Source organism: Medicago sativa, chromosome 2 (genome assembly GCF_051527215.1).
Source record: "Medicago sativa cultivar Bolivia chromosome 2, Bolivia_mono, whole genome shotgun sequence".
NCBI classification, from domain to species: Eukaryota; Viridiplantae; Streptophyta; class Magnoliopsida; order Fabales; family Fabaceae; genus Medicago; species Medicago sativa.
This window is the reverse complement of record NC_140750.1, coordinates 35,972,387-35,987,378: the sequence shown is the minus strand read 5'-3', so window position 1 is coordinate 35,987,378 and position 14,992 is coordinate 35,972,387. Positions and strand designations below refer to the sequence as shown.

The window sequence follows — 14,992 nt, the reverse complement described above, 5'->3', positions numbered from 1 at the left end:
TCGGATCACCCGCTGAGGATCCGAATTTTCATATTTCAACTTTTTTAAGACTCAGTGGAACCTTGAATGCAAACCAAAAGGTCGTAAGGCAGCACCTCTTTCCTTTTTCCTTAGGGGGTAGAGCTAGTGATTGGTTTCATTCATTGGAAATTGGTTCTATCACTTCATGGCAACAATTGAAGCAAGCTTTCCTTGCCCGATTCTTTCCCTATTCTAAAACTGTTCAATTAAGGAATCAAATCACACAATTCACACAAAACAATGATGAATCTCTTTACGATGCGTGGGAGCGTTTCAAAGAAATGCTTAGACTTTGTCCCCATCATGGTTTAGAGAAGTGGCTTATTAGTCACACTTTTTATAATGGTCTTTTGTGTACCACAAAAATTTATGTTGATGCAACTGCAGGTGGAGCTTTGATGAATAAAACTTACACAGTTGCATATGCTTTGATCGAGGACATGGCACAAAACCACTATCAGTGGACAAGTGAGAGATCCATCACTACTTCTTCACCCTCTAAAAAAGAGGCAGGTATGTATGAAATTTCTTCCCTTGATCATCTAGCTGCTAAGGTTGACGCACTCACACAAAAATTTGATAAAATGAATACTAGTGCTATCACACCTGCCCCTGTATCACCTCCCTGTGAAGTTTGTGGTGTATTTGGCCATATTGGCATTGATTGCCAACTAGGTAGTGTTGTTAGAGGTCCTGAGCAAGTAAACTATGCTCAATATAATCAAGGGTTTAGAAACAACCAAATTTTTTTTCAAACCCCTCAAAATCTTTTTGGACAACAAACAACACCACCCAGTTATGCAAACAACCAAAGAGTCCCTCAAAAATCCAGCTTGGAACTTTTTTTAGAAAATTATTGTATAAATCAATCCGAGCAGCTCCAAGAGCTAAAAAATCAAACTAAATTTTTGAAGGACTCTCTTGTCAAACTTACATCGAAAGTAGACTCCATAGTGACTCACAGTAAGATGCTAGAGACTCAGACTTCTCAAGTGCCCCAACAGGTGGCTACTTCCTCTCAAACCTCCGAAGTCATTCTAGGCCAAACCGAAACCAATCCCAACGACAATATAAGTGCTATTACTTTTAGGGATGGTAAACAATTAGAGGACCCCATTCTGAACGTTAAGAACAATGAAGGAGAGAGAGGAAGTGATGACCCTACAAGTGAGAAAGCCATAGGAGAGAATGCAAAGCCATTTGCTTCACCATCTCATGAGCCTAAAATTCCATTAACACAAGGTTTTGTTAAATCCAAGTTAGACGACCAGTTTAGGAATTCTATTGAAATACTTCCAAACAAATTGCCACCTAAACTTAAGAATCTAGAAAGTTTTGCCATACCTTGTGTCATAAGATCTGAAACCTTTGAGAAAGCCATGTGTGATTTGGGAGAGAATGTTAGTTTGATGTCATTGTCCCTTTCTGAAAGATTGGGTATAGAATAGTTAAACCACTTTCTAACCGTCAAGCTAATGACTCTAAACGAGCGCTTCGTGGGAGGCAACCCATGAATTTAATTGCTTTATTTTTGTTTGTTTTGTGTTATTTTAATTTGTTTTGTAGGTAATTGTCCAAGCATTATTCAAGAAAACGAAAAAATTTGAGCCTAGGATGACCAGAACCTTGGCACGGCACGTGCCTGATGTGGCACGGCCATGCTTGACTATGACAAGCCAAACCAACAATTTCCAAAAGGTTGGCACGGCCCGTGCCAATATTGGCACGGCCGTGCCATGTTCCCAGGCTTTCTTTTACCAAATTTTTCTTTCTTTCTTCTTCCTCCTTCATTCTCAAACACAAACTTCCCTCATCCTTCAACCTCTACCTCCAAACCCCCATAACATCAACCTTCAAACCTCCATATCTATCTCCATTCATCATTCCAAACATAAACCACCAACCTCCCAACCTTCATAACTCCACCAAATTAAACAATTTCCAACCAAAAATTCTTCACCAATCTCCATCATTTAAATTCATAAACCTCAATTAAAACCCAACCCCATCACTAAACCAACCTTTCCCACACAAAACATTGCCAAACCCTAACCTCCACCCAAACCCAGACCAAGTCAAGTTAAGGTCCATGGCATCCAAGTGGAAAGGTAAGGAGATTGAAGCCTATGGAAGTGGTGCAAGCAAGAAGCAATCAACAGCCCGTAATCGTGGGATCCAATTCAAGGATTCAATCAGAAAAATAGGTATAATTCTCTAATCTCTAGAACTATCTCTCCTTGCAGGTACCCTGATGTTAATGCCATGGGTAGACTAGAAATATATGAACATGTGATTAGGTTGTTGAATAAATTCGCAACCCTGTGCTTAGGTACCTTCACACGGTTATGGCTTGTACCATATAGGGTAGGAAAGATGTATGAGTGATGAGGACTGATGAGCTGTTTATGTTGTGGTCTATGCTTTATAACCACCTTGTTTAAATTTGCTATTATTTGCTTGATTATCTTGTTTCAATTGCTAAACAGAAACCGGATGATAAAGAAGATATAATGGTAGGTAGAATCATCACTTTTATTGCTAGGAAGTTTGGGGTGAGTGTGAATCAAGGGATCAAGAGGATAGAGGGGAACTATTATATAGACTTATATACTCTCACTACTTTGTCCTTCCTTAGAACCCATGGCCCTACTCACAATTACCAATATGAATGGAGAATTATTAGAGCTAATTGTTTGATTATTCTACCTAATCTGGACATAACTAATCCAGAGGTGGTGGAAAATTTTCTTTATGTTGGTACTAACCCACAGGTACAAGATGATGGTGATGATGATGGTAATGAAGAGGAGGTAGGTGCAAACTTGCACCATGAACAAGAAGCCGGTGGAAGTTATAATGATGAACGGTGGGCACGGATGCAAACCAAGGTTCAAAGAATAAGCACTGAGCAACAAAGACAAGGTGTTGAAAAGAACAATGTCCAAAAGAGAAATCGAATAAATGAAGAAAACAATCAAATGCTCTGAAACATGATGCAACATCTTCACCTCCAAAGTCCACCTTATGGACCTTCTTCTTCTTCTTCTTCTTCTTCTTCTTCTTCTTCTTCTTCTTCTTCTTCTTCTTCTTCTTCTTCTTCTTCATCAAAACGACTTATCAACAACAACCATGAGTCTTAAGCACATAAAACATCAATTTCATAAATTTTATCATACCCTTAAATTCACATGAATTAAGAGCATGAAATTCATCATCAAAAATCACAAAAGCCACAATTAACATAAAAGCACTTAAATCCCATAATTTAAAACAGTAGATTATAACTTAAATGTGAGAAGGAAACCATCCCCCTTACCTTTAGCTTGAAAAATCTTAACTTTGGCTTCACTTTAGCTCCTCCAAGTCTCCACTCTCTTCCTCTCTTCAAGCTTTCCTTCTCTCTAGCCCTTTCTCTATTCTTCTCCTCTTGAGATCTATTTTCTATATCTACCTCTCAAAATATTTTGTGAAGTGAATGCATGAATTTAAAGACCTAATTTTCTCACAAGTTTTGTGTTTATATAGTCACCTCTCAAATGGGCTTAGTGTCTAATTGTCTTAATGGGCTTAACATTCGTACCAACTAATTCTCCAAAGTTACTACTCACTCAAACCGTCAAAATAACGAATAAATATCGCTTCTAAATAATTACTCCAACTCACTAGTAATTTAATAAAAACAACTATTCTTTCCAAAACACTAAACATAACCTTCTAATAAAAATGACTATTTTACCCTTGCTCACCAATTGACCAAAATCCCCCTGAGTCTAAAATGACTAAAATACCCTCCTTAGGCCAAAATCCACTAATCCCGAATAAAATACACACAAATACAGTTAATCACACAAAAACACATATAAACACATATAACAAATAATAGAAATAATTCTAGCGAAAAACGGTTTGTTACACTCTATGCCTTACTTTCCTGTTGTATTGGGTGGCCGTGGCCTGTTTAATGGCAGCTTCTGTTAGGGCGGCAAAGTTCCTCGACTAGTCGATGAAATCAAGCTCCTCCAAGGTGGCCTCGGCGTTGGCGGTTTGGTCGAGCGGGTGTTCTTTCCTCCAACTTAGTTCTTTTACTTCGACCAGTATAACCGCTTCTGTCCCGAAGGTGAGGCAGAAAAGGGTTTCCCCCATGGTTAAGTGTGGTGTGATATGCCCACAAAACATGTGGAAGTTCTTCGGGCCAATTCTTTTTTCTTCATCTAGCATTCTTTTCGACCCCCTCCATGTTGCCGGACTCTACTTGCTCGTTCGTCTGGGATGCTCTACCGAAGTGAATTCTTGCTTGATGTTTAGCTCCTTCATAAGTTCCCTCATTCTTTTGTCTGTGAATTGTGTCATGTTGTTGGTTATCACGTGAAGGTGAGAAAAAGACAAGAAGGGGTGGTTGAATTGTGTTAGCTTTTTCTTCTTTTTAAACTAAGTCATATGTTCAGAGTCTGATAGAGTTCAGATTCAAGAACAAGGTTCATAGTCTAATGCAGCGGATAATGTAAGAGAGAGAGAGAGAGAGAGAGAGAGAGAGAGAGAGAAGAGAAAGATACAAAGCAATTATACAGGTTCCTTCAACAATCTGGAAGTAGTCATGTCCCCCTTGCACTTCCAAGGAGAGTTCACTAAAATCAATGTATGATTACAAATGCTCAAGAACACAAGCAAGAGACTTCCAAATACTCAAGCACACAAGCAAGAGATTTCCTATGCTCAAGCACAAAAGCAAGAGACTTCTAAACAAACAAAATTACACAGAAAAATGTTTGAGGTTGAAAACTTGATATACAATAAGTGGTGTTCACAATACAAATCAGATAAGACTCTAGAATTTCTTAGATATGAAAGTTTATAAGAAATTCTAAGTGAACTTTGATGTGCAACAATTTCAACAGAGTTTTGACACTGTAAAAACGTTGTTGAGTCTCTTACGATCCTCAAGTCTTCACTCCTTTATATAGAGGTGTGAGAGATACGTTGAGGATTGTCAGCACATCAAACAGAGTCGTTGTTGAAGATTGATCATCACCAATGATCTGTTGCTTGATTTGGTTATTGTCCTAGGAGGGAATAATTTGAAATTCATTCCTTGTTTGGAGAACAACCAGCATAAACACTGTAACAACCCGATTTTCGCTAGATTTATTTTATTATTTAATGATGTGTGTTTATATATGCTTGTGTGTGATTATTTGTCACTGTGTGTATTTTATTTGGGATTAGTGGATTTTGGACTCATGGTTATTTTGGTCATTTTGAGAGCAAGGGAAATTAGTAATTTCACTATGAGGATTATTTGAAGTGTTTTAGTGGCAGAAATTATTTTTACTAAGTTACTAGTGGGTTGTGGTAATTAATTAAGCGTCGGTAACTATTTGTTATTTTGTCCGTTAAGTGAGTAGAAACTTTGTGAATTAGTTAATGAGAACTTTGATCCCATTAAGACATTTGAGAGTTGAGCCCATTTGTGTATAGCCTATATAAACTCTAGTCTTTAGAGAAATTAGGTCACATAGACTCATTCACTCATTTTCACAAAACTTTTGAGAGAGGTAGAGAGAGAAAGAGCAAGAACAAGAGTTAGAGAGAAGAACTTGAAGAGCAAGAGGAGGGTAGAGATTCAAGGAGAAAAAGTGAAGCTAAGGCTAGGATTGTGCTCAATTGAGGTAAGGGGGATAGTGTTCATTCATAATTTAAGCAAGAATCTCTTTTTCCACTAAATTTCATAAGCACTTATTTTGTGAATTGGGATTTTTGTGGATTCAAAGTATGAATTTCGTGTACCCACTTTAATACTAAGTTTATGTATGTGAAATTGATGCTAAACATGTTGTTGTTGTTGAATTTGCATGTTTGAATTGTGGTTATATGAAACTTTGTTGATTTTTGCTCAAATGGGTCTAAAATGATGTTGTGGTTGTATTTGTTGATGAATTCATGGTTAAATGATGTTGTTGTTGTTAATGAGATGTTCTTGTTGTTGTTGATTTATGCCATGGGTATTCACAATTAGGGAATTGTGGTGAGATTTGAGTTGTTTTTTAAAGTTTTATGAAAAATGGGTGAATCAATGATTTGTGTTCGAATGGTGTTTGATTTCAAGTTTAATATGGTTTTGATTTCCTTTTTAAGTTCACAAACGTATTAACAAACTTTGGGAACGAGTTAGGGTTTTAGGGAATCAAAATTGGGAATTTTGGGTGAAAAATGGTTTGAGCCCGTAAGAGTTCATTCAAGACAGGGGTTGTTCGCTTGAGCGAGTGCTCACTAGAAGAACTTTGCTTAAGCAAGCTCCAAGCGAACTGCTCTCTGGCAGCAATTGAGCTTTGTAACATCAATTGAGCTAGATTGGAGTTGGTTTTGTAAATCGTATCATGACGTTTTGAAAATAGTTCAAGAACATGATTTATTCCGAAAACTCGATTTCCCAAGGAAAAAGTGTAGGACTAAGGTTGTTTAGCATTTTTATGATTTGTAAAGATTTTTTGGATGTGATTCATGGACTTTAACTTGGTTTTGTATTGAAAACTTGAATTTCTTTGAAAAACGGTAAAGTGATACGGACATTGCAAAACTTTGGGATTTAAATGATTTGACCTATGAGTTGTTGATGTATACACTATTGCACTCATATGTGATTTGTGTATATACTTAGTCGAGGTTTCCAAAACGTGTTTGATTTGTTTTGTCGGATAACTTGGGAAATGAATGAAATGAGACAACTTGTCGTAAAATTGTGATTTCTTAGAATTGGCCTAGGATACTCATATGCCTAAGCTACTATGAACATATGTGACTAGTGCATATGCTTTGTTGAGGCAATTGACCATGTTTGCTTAATTTTGGTTGAAATTCTAGAATTGTTTTAAAGTTGTGAATTATAGATGAACTTTGTCAAATTAGTGTTTTATGGTCGTATAACTTGTAGTAGACTTTGAATTCATGTTAGTATGATAGAATGTGAATGAATTGATGATGTTTGGGTGTTTGATATGATGAATATCTTAATGTGGATAGTTGTCCATCTTTTTATGTAAAAGGTGACTTTGGAACTTGTTATTCCCCAAGGTGTTGATGTTTGTTGATAATTATGATGATGGTTATGTTGATGTTTGTTTGACAATTATGATAATGATTATGTTGGTGATGATATGGTGATGACTCTTATTTGAATTATGACTTGTTGATTGTGTGGACGTAAATACTTGATAATGCAATTGTTGGTGAACTAATCAATGTAAATGGATATGTACTTTTACATTGTTGTTGGTGAATGTATATGTTAGGTGATTTTGCATTGTTGAGTCTTTTCTTGTATGTCCATGCATCATAGTCATATTGAGTCATATGAGAAATTTAAAAGGAGGTGTACTTTTACATAGGTGAATTTTAAGAGGAGATGTACTCTTACATAGGCAATTATGATGTTTTTGTTGCATCATGAGGTGACGACCTTGGTGACGACTGGTAACACATTCATATAGGAGTCGTGTCTAGGCGCATTGCATGATTTGTCATTAGTCTTAATTGCTTATGTGTTTGGTGGATGTTGTGAGTGGTGAATTATGTGAATTAGTTGAATATGTGCATAAATGTTTATGTGCATTGGTGAACTTGGTGAATTGTGTACTTGATGATATTTTGTTATACTTGTATACTTAATGATATTTGGTGAACATGAAGATGTGTACTTGATGATGTTGTTGTTATTGTTGATACTCGTACATTTGATGATTTTAATTGATGATGTTTATTTTGGTGGAAATAATGAAGTGTGATTTATATGAATGTGATTTCATGATCTTTTGGTGACGATGACTTTCTTGCTTATACTTTGAAATGATAAATCGTATTTGTTGAGTTGATTAGGCAAGATTTTATGTGATTTATATGATTAAGGATGTTAAGTGATGCGCTTATGTTGATGCCTTGATTAGAGCTTGAATATGCTTGCTATACTACGATAGAATTGTGATAGCATGATGTGTATGGAATGAGGGGATAATAATCATGTGATGGTAGTATTATAGGAATGTTGAGTATGTATATGTGTTATGCATGAATCCTTGAATGCTTATGTTGTTTATGCTTAATTATGATGATGTGAAGCTAACCCCCAATGGTCGTTCGTTTCACCACCTGCCTATTTGTATGAATGGGTAGGCGTCGTGCAGGAGTAGTTTTGTTGTTTGTTTGGTGAGTTGCTGGAGGCTAGCTTTCGAGCTACCTCGGCTACCGCTTTTGGGGTCTTAGTATAAGGCCCTAATTTAGGATGTCGGTTTTTCTTTTATTTTGGTATTGATTATGTTGTTGAGATTTTACTCATGTGTTGGGATTGAAGATTTATTTGGGTGATGTATTTATGATGTATATGACATGGCTATTTGGAGATGTATTCTACTTATCCGCTACGACGTTATTGAGAATTTTTAGTATGCATGTTTTGAGATTTATTGCATAAGTGACGTCTATTTCTTAAATATTTGTATTATTCGTGTGTTTTATCGCTTTAATAGAAGTAGGTCATTGCTCTGAAATAGCCGTTGCTCCAGGCTTCTATTTCTTCTGTGAAATTCTAGCACGCTAGCCACTTAATGTTTTATACGATGTTTCAACATCAGACACAAACATGATGTTCTGATTGATGTTTAAACATCGAGCTAGGAGAAAAACAAACACAACAAGGAAAATATAAAGGACAGAAAAGTAAAAGGCATATAAGGTTTGTTAACCTAGTTTGGTGACAAACACACCTACTCTGGGGGCTACCAAGCCAGGAAGGAAATCCATTAGTGTAGTCCTTATTCTAAGTTCTCATCAAACTCCTCGTTTGCATCTCTAGACCTAGAACCTACCCTTGAATTCAACCTAGGAACTCCTAGATCTAAGATCCCATCTCACTATCCTCAATCAATCACAGCCCCTGTGATTATTAAATTACAACTCAATATGGTGAAGTTACCTTCAAAGACAAACTACCTTCGTGCTTCAAAGCTTAGAAGTAGCAACAACTTACAACTCAACTACAGGTCCTGCTCAATGCATCAAGGTGATACAAAGAGAGGCTCACAAATAAAGCACAAGGCTTAACAACGAAACCCTAATAGACTCAATTCAGTAATATTGAATTGGTGAATAAAACTAGGTTATGAGTCTTCCTTATATAGTCATTCAACAGTATGGGCTTTTTCGTCATAGGCTAAAAATCAGCAGACCAAATCATATATTCAGTCTACACAATATTCTAGAAGCAACAACATTCTTAAGAATTAAGCTAAGTGTAAACCACATTTCCTTGCTTCTAGGAACACGCTTCTTGGGCAGAAATCCAAGTGAATCAAATCTTCAATATTCAGTGATCTCACGCAAAAATAAAACAACTAAGAAAGCGATACAAGGCACAAAACCAGGGCACACTGAACCGTACCCAGATGTTGGACATCGTATCCAACATCTTCCATGAATATTTGTTTTATCAAAAGTGAGGCCAACAAACAAATATCCAACATTCTGCAATCATGTGTCTTCAAAATAATGAACTTTTACTAACTTTAGCTTCTTGTCTTCTAACCCTGATAAACTTCAGACTTTGATGGTCTTCAGACGCTTGATGACGTCAGACTCTAGTATTCAGCTTCTGATGAATCTTTAGACTCTGATGGTCTTCAGACATAGATTTGCAATATAAGCTTCTTTTGCCATATATCTTCACCTTTCCATGCCTTAGCAAAACAAAATCTCTGCCTTTAAAGTCGCCAAAAGAAGTCTTCTTCTATGAGCCCCCAGTAGCTCCTTCCCTGTCATTAGCGCTTATTCTGTTAGCTACACCATATTTTCCTCGATCTGCACGTGGTCGTTCTATGTCTTCATGAGAATTATAAGGATCGACGTCTTCCACTACATGGAATTCAGAACCTGCATCTCTCCTGATGTTGTCCTGTGAAATATAATGTATTAAGTTTTTACCTCCTGACCTAAGCATGATCTCCTTGTATTCTAAGTTGATTCGAGCTTGTGCAGTGGCAAGAAAAGGTCTGCCCAGAGTCACTGGACAATCAGGTATATCCATTACTACTATGTCCTCCAAGAATTTGAAGTCTTCTACTGCATCCTGCACATTATACACCACTCCTTCTGGTTCTTGTTCAGTTTCATCAGCTACCTTGACTACCCTTTCAGCTGGTACTATATTAAGTCCTTTGATCTTTCTGAATGTTGCAAGCGACATTAGGTTGATTTTGGCTCCTAAATCACATAAATCATCCCCCAAGAACACACCATTAATCGAGATTGGAACATTGAACCTACTGGCTCTTGAATCTTAATGTGAGTATCTGCTTTAGTGTTGTTATGGTAATCTCTGGCTAATGATACCCATTCTAGTGTTGTAGGATGTTTCTTAAGTTTCACAAGGTCTTGTAAAATTTGCATGCAACAAGGATTTTTTTTCATCATTTCTTGTTTCGTCATTTCCACTTTTAACTTCATAAGCTTTTGTAAGAATTGCTCAAAACTTCCTTCTTGACCTTGATCTACTCGTGTTGTGGACCGTACTTTTCTCTGGAGAGCATCAATACCCTCCTCTTCAAAGGCTTCAATACCCTTGACTTCGAAAGCTTCAGTACCTTCAGTTGCGAAAGCTTCAGTACCTTCGTCTTCACTTGGGTTTTCCTCGACTTCATCCCTGTTCATGGTTAAAGTCTTCCCAAGGCCAAATCGAGTGTTGTTTGTTGTGTTAGGTTGATTCACTGTCTGTTCTGATTCTTGAGAATAGTCTGGTAACCCATACTCATAGTAGAAGTTGACGTAATGGTAACTTGGTTCTCTTTCCAGCTCATGCTCCACAAGTCTAGGATTATATTCAGGTGTCTGTGGACCAGGACTCCAAGGATATTTGCCTACTTGAGAAAAATTGTTCTCCATTGACATCTTTGATAGCATATGTTATCCTGATACAATAAAACAACAAGTTCGTATTCTAGCAAAAGAGTATGATAATTGTTTTATTAACTAGATTGTAGTTGCTTGATTATTAATCCTAAGATTAATTTCCTAAGATTCATTCTTCAGGTGCATATGCTCCTCGTCGGTCATTCTTACATCTGGTTTGGCTTTGTTGTATTTGGGTTCTTTGGACTGAAAGGAACCATAGACTGTTTGTTAACAAAGCCAATACGACCATGCAGTTAGTGGAAAAGGTGAAGATGTATTCTCTTTGGTGGTTGAAAGTTAAAAATGTGTGCTTTCCCTTTGGTTATCATATGTGGTGGCAGAATCCCCTTGTTTGGGGATTGGCTGATGTTTATTTTTTTCATTTCTAACATTATTATTACGTATTTTTTTATGTAAATTTGTTTTGTTTCTCTTTGCACGCCTTGTGCTAGGAGCAAAACTGGTTTGTTAATATAATCTCATTTTGGCTTGTTCAGAAAAAAAAAATTAATTTCCTAAATTTATAGACTCGGTCTATTCCTAATATCTAAATGTAATGCAGACTCAATCTAAATTAACTATTATAGTTAATACTAATTTACTATTAATTAAATCTAAGACTCTAACCTAATTCTAAATGCAAATTTAAATGATTGACTCTTACTGACTAATTAAACCGAGTGTAGATATTATAAAGAGAAACCGAGTAAGAGTCAATAAAATGCAATCTAAATTAACTATTAGTGTAGATATTATAACAACTGCTATTTTGGATAAGTGGTAAATTACATTGTGTTATTGACTGCACTTCAGTAGACACTCTTCTTTCTACTAGACCAGTCAGGTGCTCTTCACAGGTATCCGACATTTTTTTGGCGGCAATTTTGCACACGCTTCATACTATTTGGTGGGCTCGGAATTCCATACGGTTCACAACTGTTATTCCAACTTTGCATTCAGCCAAAGTTCGTATTCACTCTAATATAGCAATGTCCGGGAATATTTCGACAGGTAAGTGTTTGCAATCTGACTTCTCTTTCCTTGACTCTTTTGCAGTTTCTCCTCATTGTCGTAGAGTCAAAGAAATTATTACGGTTTTGTGGAAGGCACCGACACCTCCGTGGTTGAAGGTAAATATTGATGGTTCGGTGATAGGTGGGTATGCCGCTTGCGGGGGGCTGTTCCGTGATAATTTAGGTACTTTCCGCGGTGCTTTTTATAGTAATGTTGGTGCCCATTCTGTTTTCTATGCGGAAGTCATGGGTATTATTTTGGCCCTTGAATTTGCGGCTAATTTTGGTTGGAGAAACTTGTGGCTGGAGAGTGATTCCACCAGTGCTCTTCTGATCTTCTCCAATCCTTCTTTGGTTCCGATTATGTTACGTAACAGATGGCATAATGTCCGTAATCTTGGTGTTCAGGTTATATCTTTGCATATCTTCCACAAAGGAAACCGTTGTGCGGATAAGTTAGCTGCTTTGGGGCATTCCATTGTCGGACCCATTTGGCTTGACATTCTTCCCGATGAGTTAAAGATTGATTTTTTTAGGGACAGATTTGGGTTGCCTAATTATAGGTTCCCTTAACCTTTGTGGGCAGTTTATGTGCTCTTTCTGTCTTTTTCTTTCTGTTTTTGCTTCTATTTCTCTGGAGGGTTTTGGCCTAGTCTCCCCTCCTTTTGTAATTATTTATTCCTTTTTTTAATAAAATCTGTTGAGATGGGCGGCATAGGAGGGAGGTCTCTCGGGGTGCCAACCTAGTTGGGATGTTGATGATGCCTCCTGATGCTTGCCTCATCTCCTTGCTTATCAAAAAAAAAAAAAAATTATTTTGAGAGTAAGAGTCTATTAGTGCAATCTAAATTAACCGAGTAAGAGTCTATAAAATGCAATCTAAATTAACTATTAGTGTAGATATTATAACAACTGTTATTTTTGCTACGACTCCCTAAAATGCAATGCGAAAATAAAATAAAACCTAAATTAAGACTCTCAAAAATAAAAATAAAAACAAATTAATGAGGTTAATTCCTAAACGGGAAAACAAAAAAAATAAAAATAAAATGGTTAGTACTAAATCGAAATAATAAACTAAATGCAAAGCGGAAAAATAACTATGTTAGTGACGACTAAAATAAACAAACTATATGATAAACTAGACTTTAATAAAAATAAAAATAAATTGACTCAACTAGGACTAAATGTTTTTTATTTTTTTATTTTTTTAATTTTTTAGGTATTTTTGAATTTTTGAAAATAGAAAAATAAAATGGGGAAAAATAAACGACTGCAAAATAAATGACTGAAAAATAAAGATAAATAAAAATAAGTATTTTAAATTGCTTAGTCGAAAATATCAACAATCCCCAGCAACCGAAAATAAGTAATTTAAATTACCTGTTTTTGGTTATAAACGTCCCAACGACAGTATCACTTGTATAGTCTGCCTAACATAAATAAACGCGACATTACTGTTACTTAATATCCTACAATATCAAAAGGGTGGATTCAAAGAATCCTAACTGCTACTTACTTTTCTGCAACCAAAATAGGTAAACTTGCTCTGTTGCAAATAGATAAAAATTGCAACTTCTAACCCTTTTATCTTTCATATCGTCAAACTTACAAACCTAAGTAACCCGAGTTGTTTGGACGAAACGACGATCCATGTGGATATGATACTCTACTTATCACTTTATTACTTGGTAAATGATTTGGTACACTTGCCATATCCGACCATCAGTAGGCATCCATTCGCAACACGTAGGGTAAGATATATAATCAACACAGAGGAAATACAAATGCATGTATAGATTTAAGATTAACAACAACATCATATAAACAAATTCATCTTAAGCTTTCAATATTCACATGTTTTCTTATTCAATTCTTAATTGTATATGACAAACTTCAAGCATCATCACAAGAACATGAACAAGTAGGCACATCATCAAATAATCATCAAGTTGGATTTATAGTAGTCACACATCGTCACCGTCGTCAAATCAAATAATTTCCACATAGTTACTCATAGCCAAGTATACACCTTCCACATAGACTCATATGTATGCAATGTTCTAACTCGAATCTATATGCCGTTTTTGGATATCATAGAGGTATGTTTTTGAGTGATCCCATCGTCACTTTGGATATCAAAGGTATGTTTATGAGGGATCTCAGTGTCACTGAACTGGCGTTGAATGCATGAACATCTTATTACGACTCAACAATGCATAAATTCACACGACTCAACAATTAACATCAAGAACATCGTCACATCATATATTCACCGTCACTATGTCATCGTCATCACTTTAATCATCGCTATATCATCATTATATCAACGTCATTATATCATCATCATATCAACGTCATTATATAATCATCATCATATCATCGTCGTTATAAACAATACATCAACATTTCATCATTTGGTTTCATCATTATATAGTTCATATCATCATGTAAAAACATTTTCTAGTAAATTTTCAAAGTTATGTTTATTGGTATTTTGTAATTAAATTAATCAATTACTAATAAAAGTTGAATTTAATTAGTATATCCTATTAGTGAACAATTATTTTACACATGTATTAAATAATATGTTGTCACGTCATTAATATATACGAAAACACATATATTTAATAATGAGTTGTCATATTCATTAATTAACGCAGTATACCAATTAGTACACTTACATAGTATAATAATAAAAAAATTCAAAGTTATGTCTTATGTGATAATAATAAGTGTTTTACAAACGATTTGACTGAAATATTTTCTAGTATCATGATTTTCACAGGCTTATATTTATAACGGATTTTGATTTTTGACTGACCTATATTTTAATTTGTTTTGAGGTGACTTACATTTAAACTTGTTAGATTTCCTGAAAAACCATGTTAGTTTTCTTTTGTGGAAAAATCAAGTCTATGTCATCGATGTCACACCACCTCAAATTTTTTACTTTATCTACAGTACATTTGTTTAATATAAACTACCAATCTATATTAAACTAATCTCTAATTGATTTGTTGACA

At 35.6% G+C, this 14,992-nt stretch overlaps 1 non-coding gene across 1 annotated transcript; it reads right to left on the bottom strand.

Moving 5' to 3' along the window:
- Nucleotides 1-224: 224 nt before the first annotated feature.
- Nucleotides 225-331, bottom strand: LOC146946577 (small nucleolar RNA R71). Its single transcript, XR_015029456.1, has one exon. It is a non-coding gene; the product is annotated as a small nucleolar RNA R71 (small nucleolar RNA).
- Nucleotides 332-14,992: the final 14,661 nt, after the last annotated feature.